Here is an 11792-nt window from a genome sequence, read left to right as displayed (position 1 = left end):
GAGGAGGACACCAGGCTTGCCTTCTGGAGATCGAAGGGCTGGCCTACAACGAGGCCTATCCGACCCAGGACATCCCTGTCATTCCTAAAGTCTACGGTAACGAATTTCAATCTTTCGTCCTTGAGGAAGTTCTTAAAATCCTGGCACTCAACGTCGGCAAGGCATATGTGGTAGACCAAGCACACGTTATGTACGCAAACCTGGATCACGACGGGCTTCTTCTTCTCTGCCTCCTTTAGAATCTTCTCTCTTTCCAGGACTGTGGTGTACTCAACATCTAGCCCAGCAACCCACTCATGCTTTGAGCTGTTGAACATGCGTAGGAAGCGAGCAAGGCATGTTTTCACCGTCATGGATCCACGAGTCTAGATGGCGATGAACTCATCGTCGCTGATGGCTCTAACCTGGTACTCAGCGGCAACCATGGAGATTTGGGAGGAGGGTTAGGAGAAGTTGAACTGGTGTAATGTGAAAGGACGGGACGACTGGGACCGAACTATTGTAAGGTAGTGGTAGAAGACGAGGACGAGTAGGGCGTGCGAACGGCATGGGGTTGTTGGCTTGCCCGGTGGATAAACGGCTACAAGCCCCCAAAGAGTTCTCGAGTACTATGCGGGACACACTAGATGTCATGTCTACCAGACCCATATCGTAGGCCTGACGGTATAGCTTCTGCCCGTTCTCACGCCATGCCGGCATGGGGATGTAACTTCAGTTAATTCCATCAACCGTCACGCCTCCCATGACCTTCGCCTCCCTCGCGTGGTTGCGCCCTTTGAGACTTCTACCGACTATAAATGAGCAATTTTTTTGCCTAGTCCGCATGCATCATACTCCCTCTGGTCCTTTTTACTTCCGTCAACCGTTTGCAAAGTGTTTGACCAAATTTATACTAAAAATATCAATATCTACAATACTGATTATAATGAGTATAAGAACTACGTTTCATAATGATTATAAAAATATTGATTTGACATTGTGAATGTTGATACATTTTTCTATAAGTTTGGTCAATGTAGAGGTACATTGACTTCAGATAAAACTTAAATGCACAATGCAGACTAGTTCCTCCTTCTAGGTGCGTGCCATCTCCTATCTAGTCATCACAACAAGGTTAGCTATTAGATTACTACTACCTCCCTTCTACTTTAAAGGGCTCCATTAAAAAATTTCACCTACTCTTACCAAGATAGAGGCGGTGGAATAGTTTTTGTAGTATGCAAAAGTACTCAACTAATGCTGTCATTCTTCATAAAAATATGTTTACCAATGCATTATCGCATTGCATGCATGCATGAACACTTGTTTTACTCTAACCCCCTCTCTTCTTTAATTCTTTGCCATATCAGCATGTTTGCTATCCCGTGTGCATGATACCAGCTAAGATACCACCATTATGGCCAGCCTTAATCATCGCATGCAATAATTTAGTGCACCTTTAAATATGAACATGTGTGGGGCGTGTATTTTTTAATGACTTGAGACTATACCTAGCTCGGCATGCAAGATGACTTATTATGCACCATTCCCCATACCTGCAGGAAGCCCGTTCATCTCCAAATCTTTTCCTCTCCATGTGTAGCGACCAGACCTCAAACAGTCTGATCTACCGTGCACCAGTGTCATCCCTGGATCAGTAATGCTGACACGCACAGTACTTGGAGGATTTACAACAGAGTAGCAATCACACACTTATTACATCGAGTATCTCAAGATAGAAATATGTATGACAAAATATGGCTTAAGGCCATCTAAAATGATAATAGCGGACGACTTGGAAGATAAGTGAGTCCATCAACTCCAATGGCATCACTGAGTATAAGACCACGACCTAAGGCACCCTACTCGTCGTCTGAAAAGTCTGCAACATGAAACGTTGCAGCCCGAAAACGGGTCAGCACATGGAATATGCTGGCAAAATAACACATAGAGAGTAATGAATAGAATGATGCTATCACTACATGCATATTTGGCTGGTGGAAAGCTCTATGGTTACTGTTTTGCAAAAAGCCAATATTTCCCTACTGCAAAGGAATAAATTTTAATTAACTATCATGGTGGTTGTGAAACATTGAGATGGTTGACAGCATCTCAATCCCAATTAAGTATCATCATTAACCCAACAAAATTAATTAAAGTAACATGATGATGAGATTCACGTGATAATCCAAGCACTAGATACTCAAGATGTCCACAACCGGGGACACGGCTAACCATGATTAGTTTATACACTCTGCAGAGGTTTGTGCACTTTTCCCCACAAGACTCGATCGCCTCCGCTTGATTCTCGCACTACATGATCTTTGAGAAACGGATGACCGAGACACAGTCTTTCAGAAACAATACCTCTTTACTCTGGGTGGACAGTTACACCTACTTTCCCCTACATCTGCTAGCCCACCTCTTCAAGAGATCATGTAACCTACTCAACTATGCTAGAGCCCATAATAGCTTGTGGCTGCACACGGAAGTTTCTAGCATGAATAATCTCATGATCCCTTTGAGCCTGGATGGCGGTCCTTAGAAAAACAGGCAACACTGGATTCCCCAGGTGCCTCAATCCACCCAGATGTGTGTTTTAGTTGCCACCTTAAGTAAACCATTAATTAACAATCTCACATCTGTCATGGATACACTCACCCAATCCACGTCTACTTGCATAGCATAACAATATAAGCAAACGTAGAAGTAACTCCCAAAGGTTTGATAATAAAACAGGGCAATAGGTACTACCTCATCTACTTCCTGATTCCCACAGTTTAAATCAGATCCTAACCATGCAATGTTTGAGGGTTGATCTAATGCAGTAAAACTGGGTAGTAAAGAGGTATGATCAAAGTGTTACTTGCCTTGCTGATGATCCGTGAAACCTAGAGATTCGAAGTAGCAAGCGGCGCACTCCGGGTACTCTATCGCAAACAAACAAGCATACAGTAAGCACTCACTAATGCATAGGTAAAACTCAAATAAAATATCTAACCAGAAAGTTCAACTCAAGAACTCTGGTTTGCAAAAAGAATCAAATCAAACGAAGCAACGAAAGTCAAACGGCGAAAGAAACAGGCTTCGTTTACTAATCTGGATCTAAGTCTAATTTTACAGTAGCAAAAACTTGTTTGAGTTGGTTAGACGGAAAGAGAATTTCGAAACGAAACTCTAGGCGCTTGAATCGCCTGATTCCAATAAACGAACGAAAAGATAAACTAAAACGAAAAACAGATCGGAAATCGCGATCTGGAATAATCACGGAAAATCCGTCAAAAAAGAAAACTAACGAACAGTTAATCGAACAGACATTCGTTAACTGCGACTAACCAACGAACACGTTCGTTAAAACGAACAGACCGGCGAACGTTCACTAACTAACTAAACCGAATAAAAAAATAAACCGATCTATAAAATAAAACCTAGGGTTTGAAAATAAACCGAATCGGTTTTTAAAATAAATAAAAAACGGACTCGGGGCGGCGGCGGCTTCGGTATACCTCCGGCGAGGTTACTCCGGCGGGGCGGGACGGGCTCCGGCGGGGTCGGGGGTGCGGCGGGGCTGCGGGCGTCGATGGGAGGCGACGGGCGGCGTCGAGGGGGCTTCGGGCGGCGGCGTTCGGCGGCTCCGGCGTCGGCTCCTTTGGCGGCGGGGCGCGGGACGGGGTGAGGGAGGCGGCGGGGTCGGCGGGTACTTATAGAAGGGAAGGGGGCTACCGTGGGGGAGGGGGCAAGGCGGCGGGGTGGCGGCCTTGAGCCGGATTCGGGCGGTGGCGCGTGCTCGATCCGGTCTCCAGGAGGGAGACGGAGGCGCGGGGAGACGGGCTGGCCTGGCTCGGCTGGGCCTCGGCCCAGTCGGGCGCGGGATCTCTTTTAAAAAAATAATAATTCCGCCGAACCTAAAAAAAAAATTCTAGAAAAATAAATAAAAATCTAAAAATGCCAGAATAAATTTTCACCGTCTAATTAAAATAATTAGAACGAGATGAACATTTTCTTGGCCCTCAAAATGCAGTTTTGAAAACGTGCAATTTTTCTAATTCAAATAAAATTGCCAATAAAATCCGAATGAAATCAAATATCTGATTTTAATATTTTTCCTCCAATATTTCAATTATTTTGGAGAATTCATATTTTCTCCTCTCATTTATTTTAATATGAAATATTTTTCGGAGAGAAAAATAATTAAAACCAAAAATCCTCGTTTCATTATTTGATAAAAATAAAATATGAAAACCGGGAAAATCCCCAACTCTCTCCTAGGGTCCTTGAGTTGCTTAGGATTTCATGGATTTGCCAAAATGAAATAAAATATGCTATGCAAGGATGATCTAATGTATAACATTCCAGATTGAAAATTTGGGATGTTACAAACCTACCCCCTTAAGATGAATCTCGCCCTCGAGATTCGGGTTGGCTAGAAAATAGGTGAGAGTGGTCCTTCCGTAGATCTTCCTCTCGCTCCCAGGTGGCTTCTTCCTCGGTGTGGTGGCTCCACTGAACTTTGCAAAACTTGATAACCTTGCTGCGCGTGACTCGACTGGCATACTCAAGAATCTTAACTGGTTTCTCCTCATAGGTCAAGTCACTATCCAGCTGAATCGCTTCCAATGGCACCGTATCTCTCAGTGGTATCTCAGCCATCTCTGCCTGGCACTTCTTCAACTGGGAAACGTGAAATACATCATGAACTCTTGACAATCCTTCAGGCAATTCCAACTTGTAGGCAACTTCTCCCATACGCCCCAAAACTTTGTATGGTCCTACAAAACATGGCGCTAACTTTCCCTTAACTCCAAAGTGCTTCACTCCTCGAAGTGGTGATACTCGTAGGTAAACTCTGTCTCCGACTTCGTAAACTGGCTCCTTGCGTTTAGAATCCGCATAACTCTTCTGCCTGGACTGGGCTACCTTGAGCCTATCGCGAATCAATTTCACTTTCTGTTCAGACTCTTTAATCAAATCTGGTCCAAACAACTGGCGGTCTCCAACTTCGTCCCATAACAATGGTGTTCTACACCTCCTTCCGTATAAAGCTTCGAAAGGGGCCATCTTCAAACTGGTTTGATAACTGTTGTTGTAAGAAAACTCTGCATACGGCAAATTGTCGTCCCAACTAGGTCCATAATCTAGCGCACAAGCTCTCAACATGTCCTCGAAAATCTGATTGACCCTCTCGGTCTGTCCATCTGTCTGTGGATGAAAAGCTGTACTGAATTCTAGCCTGGTACCCAGGGTTTCATGTAACTGTTTCCAAAACTTTGAAGTAAACTGGGTTCCTCTATCTAATACAATGGTCCTCGGAACTCCATGCAGACATACGATCCTGGTCATGTATATCTTTGCCAACTTAGCACTGGTGTAAGTGGTCTTCACTGGGATGAAATGAGCTACCTTCGTCAAACGATCGACTACAACCCATATCGAGTCATAGCCTGAACGAGTCCTGGGCAATCCTGTGATAAAATGCATGCCTAGTTTATCCCACTTCCATTCGGGTATCGGCAATGGCTGTAGCAATCCTGCTGGCTTCTGATGCTCTGCCTTCACTCTCTGACATACATCACAAACTGCTACATACTCCGCAATATCCTTCTTCATTCCGGTCCACCAGAAAGTATCCTTCAAATCCAAATACATCTTGGTATTTCCTGGGTGAATCGAATAAGGCGAATCATGGGCCTCTTGCAAGATCAACTTCCTGATCTCTGGATCATTGGGCACATAAACGCGGTCCTCAAACCATAAGGTATCGTGCTCATCCTCGCAAAATCCTTTGGCTTTTCCCTTGCTCATCCTTTCCTTTATTTCTGCAATCTCCTTGTCTGTCTTCTAGGCTTCTCTGATCTTTTCCATCAAGGTAGACTGAATCTCCAACGTTGCTACATAGCCTCTCGGAACTATTTCCAAACGTAGTTCGCGAAGATCCTCGGCTAACTCCTGGGGTAACTCTCCTGTCATGAGGGTGTTAACATGGCTCTTGCGGCTCAACGCATCAGCTACTACGTTAGCCTTCCCTGGGTGATAATGCAATCTCATATCATAATCCTTAATGAGCTCCAACCATCTCCTTTGCCTAAGATTCAACTCCTTCTGCGTGAAAATGTACTTCAAACTCTTGTGATCCGTGTACACCTCACAATGATTTCCGATGAGAAAATGTCTCCATCTCTTCAACGCATGCACTACGGCTGCTAACTCCAAATCATGCATGGCATAATTCTTCTCCTGGGGTTTAAGTTGTCGTGAAGCATATGAAACAACTCTTCCCTCCTGCATTAGCACTGCTCCAAGTCCTCGACGTGAAGCGTCGCAATATACTTCATAATCCTTGCGTTGATCTGGCAGAATCAACACTGGTGATGTAACCAAACGTTTCTTCAACTTTGGAAATTAGCTTCACATTCCTCAGTCCAATTGAACTTGGTGTCCTTCTTTAACAGCTCTGTCATGGGCTTAGCAATCCTCGAGAAATTCTCAATGAACCTCCGTATCTTGCAAGTCCAAGAAAACGCCGGATCTCTCCAACTGATGTGGGTGATTCCCAGTTTGTCACAGTGACAACTTTGGTAGGGTCTACTGCTATTCCTTCTCCAGATATAACATGTCCGAGGAATCCAACTTCCTTCAACCAAAACTCACATTTGCTGAACTTGGCGTATAACTGATGTTCTTTGAGCTTCTCAAGTACCAAACACAAATGTTCCTTAGGCTCCTCTTCATTCTTGGAGTAGACTAAAATATCATCAATGAACACCACGACGAACTTATCCAAAAACTCCATAAACACTTTGTTCATCAGGTTCAGGAAATAGGCAGGTGCGTTAGTCAGACCAAATGACATAACGGTATACTCATATAGCCCATACCTGGTGGTAAAAGCCGTCTTAGGTATATCCTGCTCTCGAATCTTTAACTGATGGTATCCTGATCGTAGATCGATCTTGGAAAAATACCTTAGCTCCTTTTAATCGGTCAAACAGATCATTGATCATCGGCAGTGGGTACTTGTTCTTGATGGTCACTTCATTCAATCCACGATAATGAACAACCATCCTCAACGATCCATCTTCCTTCTCCACTAGAAGTACTGGTGATCCCCAAGGTGACGAACTTGGGCGAATATATCCTTTATCTAGTAACTCCTTAATCTGCTTCTTAATTTCTTCCAAATCTTTTATGGGCATTCTGTACGATCTCTTAGATATTGGCCCTGTGCCTGGCAAAAGCTCAATCCAAAACTCAATGTCTCTATCCGGTGGCATGCCTGGCAACTCTTCTGGAAATACATCCGGGTAATCCTTCACCACTGGTATTTCCTCCTGTACAACTCCTCATAAGGAATTTACTTGAGTCCTCTTCGGCACATGCCGGGATACATACTTAATCCTTCTTCCTTCTGGGGTAGTAAGCGAAATCGTCTTACTGGCGCAATCGATGTTTCCTCCATACATCGATAGCCAATCCATTCCCAAAATAACATCGAAACCTTGCGACTCCAAAACTATTAGGTCTGAGGGGAAAACATGCCTACCTATGGCCAATGGCATCTGAAAACATCCTTGGCTTGCCATATACTTTGCTCCTGGCGAGGTTACTAACATAGGTGTTCTGAGAACTTTGGTGGGCAACTTAAACTTACCCACAAATCCCCTTGATATGTATGAATGCGATGCACCAGTATCAAAAAGAATGATTGCAGTAAATGACTTAACCAAAAACTTACCTATTACTGCATCAGGTTGTGCTTCAACCTCCTCCACATTAACGTGGTTCACCTGTCCTTTATTGAAAGGGTTCGGCTTCTTCCCAGAGCTTCCATTGCCATTTCCATTCTTAGCTTCCGGGCATTCAGTTGCATAATGTCCAGTCTTCTGGCACTTGAAACAAGTAACGTGGCTTAGATCCCTCTTGGCTGGGGTAGATGGGTTATTACAGTTCTGCCCGTTGCTTCCTCCATTCCCATTACCATTCTTGGGTCCACTATGGTTGTGCGAACCTCCTGCTCCATGGGTATGCTGAAAAGGTCCACCCGAATTTGGGATAAAACGTGGCTTCTGATGAGCTCCAGAATTGTACTTCCCTTGTCCATACTTCCTCTTACGGCTTTCAATCTGCTGCTGCTTCCCTTCAATCATTAGAGCTCTATCTACCAACTCCTGGTAGTTGTTGAAGGTTGCTACCATTAACCGCATGCTCAGCTCATCATTCAGTCCTTCTAGAAACTTCTCCTGCTTGGCTGCATCTGTAGCAACGTCATCTGGAGCATAACGTGCTAACTTACTGAAGTCCTCCACATACTGGCCTACGGTGCGTCCTCCTTGGCGTAGGTTGCGAAACTCATGCTTCTTCATAGCCATAGCTCCTGCTGAAACATGGGCAGTACAGAAAGCTTGCTGAAACTGGTCCCATGTGATAGTGTCAACAGGGTGTGTGGTTGTGTAATTTTCCCACCATGATGCTGCGGGTCCATCAAGCTGATGTGCGGCAAAACGCACCCTCTCCGCATCTGTGCATCCGGCAGTGGTCAATTCCCTTCCAACCTTGCGGAGCCAATCATCTGCAACAATCGGCTCGGTGCTGCTGGAAAACACCGGCGGATTTAGCCTTAAGAAACGGGCTAAGTGATCAACAGGTGGTGGTGGTGGGTTGTTGTTGTTGTTGCCTTTGTTCTGTACTAACACTTGCATCAGGGCATTCTATTGCTGAATCAACTGAGTGATCTCCGGTGGGAAAACAAATCCGGTGTCGCGTCTCAGAGGCATCTGATAGGTTTAGAAAAGATGAGAATTTAGAATAGAATGAGGTCTAGAGAGAAAACACTACCCATATGCTCATGAGATAAACACAATCAATATCACTCAATCAATTCAAACAAGGCATACAATCGATCTAACTATCGTTACAAAGTGCTCGGACTATACTATATACATGGGGAAATACTACTACTGATTATAGAAATTTTGATCGGTCGAAGACTCCATGATATCTGCTCCAGCTTCATCAACAAAATCATCTTCACTGGGGTCTGAGTCGGTGTCGTCGATGATGATGTAGTTATCTGGGCAAGGGCAATCATCATCTTCTCCTCCTGGTGCTGGGTCTCCCATGAATACTCCGATCTTCTTTATCAGGTCGTCATTCTTCTCCAACAACGTGGCGATCTCCTCCTCATATCCATCGCGCGTAGACTTGAGTTCTTCCTCCAACTCCGTGATCTTGGTCAATGCCTTCTTCAGATCTATCATGTCTGCGCACATCTGGTTCTCCTGGCGACGAATGTGTTGGTTTTGCTCCTGGATGAAAGCTGCAATTGATCCATCCTTCTTGGTGCTGATCATCTCCCATTGCTCATCTCGGCGTCCACAAATATGATAAATAGTATCCTTAAGCTCCCTGTGGTAGACTTCTCCAATGCGTCCCATAGTGATGTGGGCTGCCATGCTCTTCCCTAAACTCCAGGTTGGTGCATCAAAGGAAAACTCTATAGGCTCAGTGACTGGCGTAAACGTCCTTCCTGGAACTTGAACTTGAATCTTCCAGCGCTCCTCTTCGGGTAGTGTGGCGTTGTAGGTCCCGGTGAAGCTTGGTATTCCGATGTTCAGGTACTTAGTGACTTCCTTCAAGTGTCGTCCAAAAGGTGTATCTTCATCCGATTGCATCAACTTGTTCCTTGCATCCACCATTCCTAAAAGAGTAGAAAGTGGAGAGGAGTCAGAAATGAGAAGAGAGTAGTGTTCTAGGGTTTAAGCTTAGTGGTCGTGTCCTACAGTCAGCGTGTGCTCTGATACCACCTTGTAGCGACCAGACCTCAAACAGTCTGATCTACCGTGCACCAGTGTCATCCCTGGATCAGTAATGCTGACACGCATAGTACTTGGAGGATTTACAACAGATTAGCAATCACACACTTATTACATCGAGTAACTCAAGAGAGAAATAATTATGACAAAATATGTCTTAAGGCCATCTAAAACGATAACAGCGGAAGACTTGGAAGATAAGTGAGTCCATCAACTCCAACGGCATCACTGAGTATAAGACCACGACCTAAGGCACCTTACTCGTCGTCTGAAAAGTCTGCAACATGAAACGTTGCAGCCCGAAAACGGGTCAGCACATGGAATATGCTGGCAAAATAACACATAGCGAGTAATGAACAGAATGATGCTATCACTACATGCATATTTGGCTGGTGGAAAGCTCTATGGTTACTGTTTTGCAAAAAGCCAATTTTTCCCTACTGCAAAGGAATAAATTTTATTTAACTATCATGGTGGTTGTGAAACATTGAGATGGTTGACAGCATCTCAATCCCAATTAAGTATCATCATTAACCCAACAATATTAATTAAAGTAACATGATGATGAGATTCACATGATAATCCAAGTACTAGATACTCAAGATGTCCATAACCGGGGACACGGCTAACCATGATTAGTTTATACACTCTGCAGAGGTTTGTGCACTTTTCCCCACAAGACTCGATCGCCTCCGCTTGATTCTCGCACTACATGATGTTTGAGAAACGGATGACCGAGACATAGTCTTTCAGAAACAATAACTCTTTACTCCGGTTGGACAGTTACACCTACTTTCCCCTACATCTGCTAGCCCACCTCTTCAAGAGATCATGTAACCTACTCAACTATGCTAGAGCCCATAATAGCTTGTGGCTGCACACGGAAGTTTCTAGCATGAATAATCTCATGATCCCTTTGAGCCTGGGTGGCGGTCCTTAGAAAGACAGGCAACACTGGATTCCCCAGGTGCCTCAATCCACCCAGATGTGTGTTTTAGTTGCCACCTTAAGTAAACCATTAATTAACAATCTCACATCTGTCATGGATACACTCACCCAATCCACGTCTACTAGCATAGCATAGCAGTATAAGCAAACGTAGAAGTAACTCCCAAAGGTTTGGTAATAAAACAGGGCAATAGGTACTACCTCATCTACTTCCCGATTCCCACAGTTTAAATCAGGAACTAACCATGAAATGTTTGAGGGTTGATCTAATGCTATAAAACTGGGTAGTAAAGAGGTATGATCAAAGTGTTACTTGCCTTGCTGATGATCCGTGAAACCTAGAGATTCGAAGTAGCAAGCGGCGCACTCCGGGTACTCTATCGCAAACAAACAAGCATACAGTAAGCACTCACTAAGGCACAGGTAAAACTCAAATAAAAGATCTAACCAGAAAGTTCAATTCAAGAACTCTGGTTTGCAAAAAGAATCAAATCAAACAAAGCAACGAAAGTCAAACGGCGAAAGAAATAGGCTTCATTTACTAATCTGGATCTAAGTCAAATTTTACAGTAGCAAAAACTTATTTGAGTTGGTTAGACGGAAAGAGAATTTCGAAACGAAACTCTAGGCGCTTGAATCGCCTGATTCTGATAAATGAACGAAAAGATAAACTAAAACGAAAAACAGATCGGAAATCGCGATCTGGAATAATCGTGGAAAATCCATCGAAAAAGAAAACTGACGAACAGTTAATCGAACGGACGTTCGTTAACTGCGACTAACCGACGAACACGTTCGTTAAAACGAACGGACCGGCGAACGTTCACTAACTAACTAAACCGTATAAAAAAATAAACCGATCTATGAAATAAAACCTAGGGTTTGAAAATAAACCGAATCGGTTTTTAAAATAAAAAAAGAACTCGGGGCGGCGGCGGCTTCGGTATACCTCCGGCGAGGTTACTCCGGCGGGGCGGGACGGGCTCCGGCGGGCGGGGCTACGGGCGTCGACGGGAGGCGACGGGCGGCGACGAGGGGGCTTCGGGCGGCGGCGTT

Source organism: Triticum aestivum, chromosome 4D, assembly GCF_018294505.1.
Source record: "Triticum aestivum cultivar Chinese Spring chromosome 4D, IWGSC CS RefSeq v2.1, whole genome shotgun sequence".
Lineage (NCBI taxonomy): Eukaryota > Viridiplantae > Streptophyta > Magnoliopsida > Poales > Poaceae > Triticum > Triticum aestivum.
Note: the sequence above shows the minus strand (reverse complement) of the source record.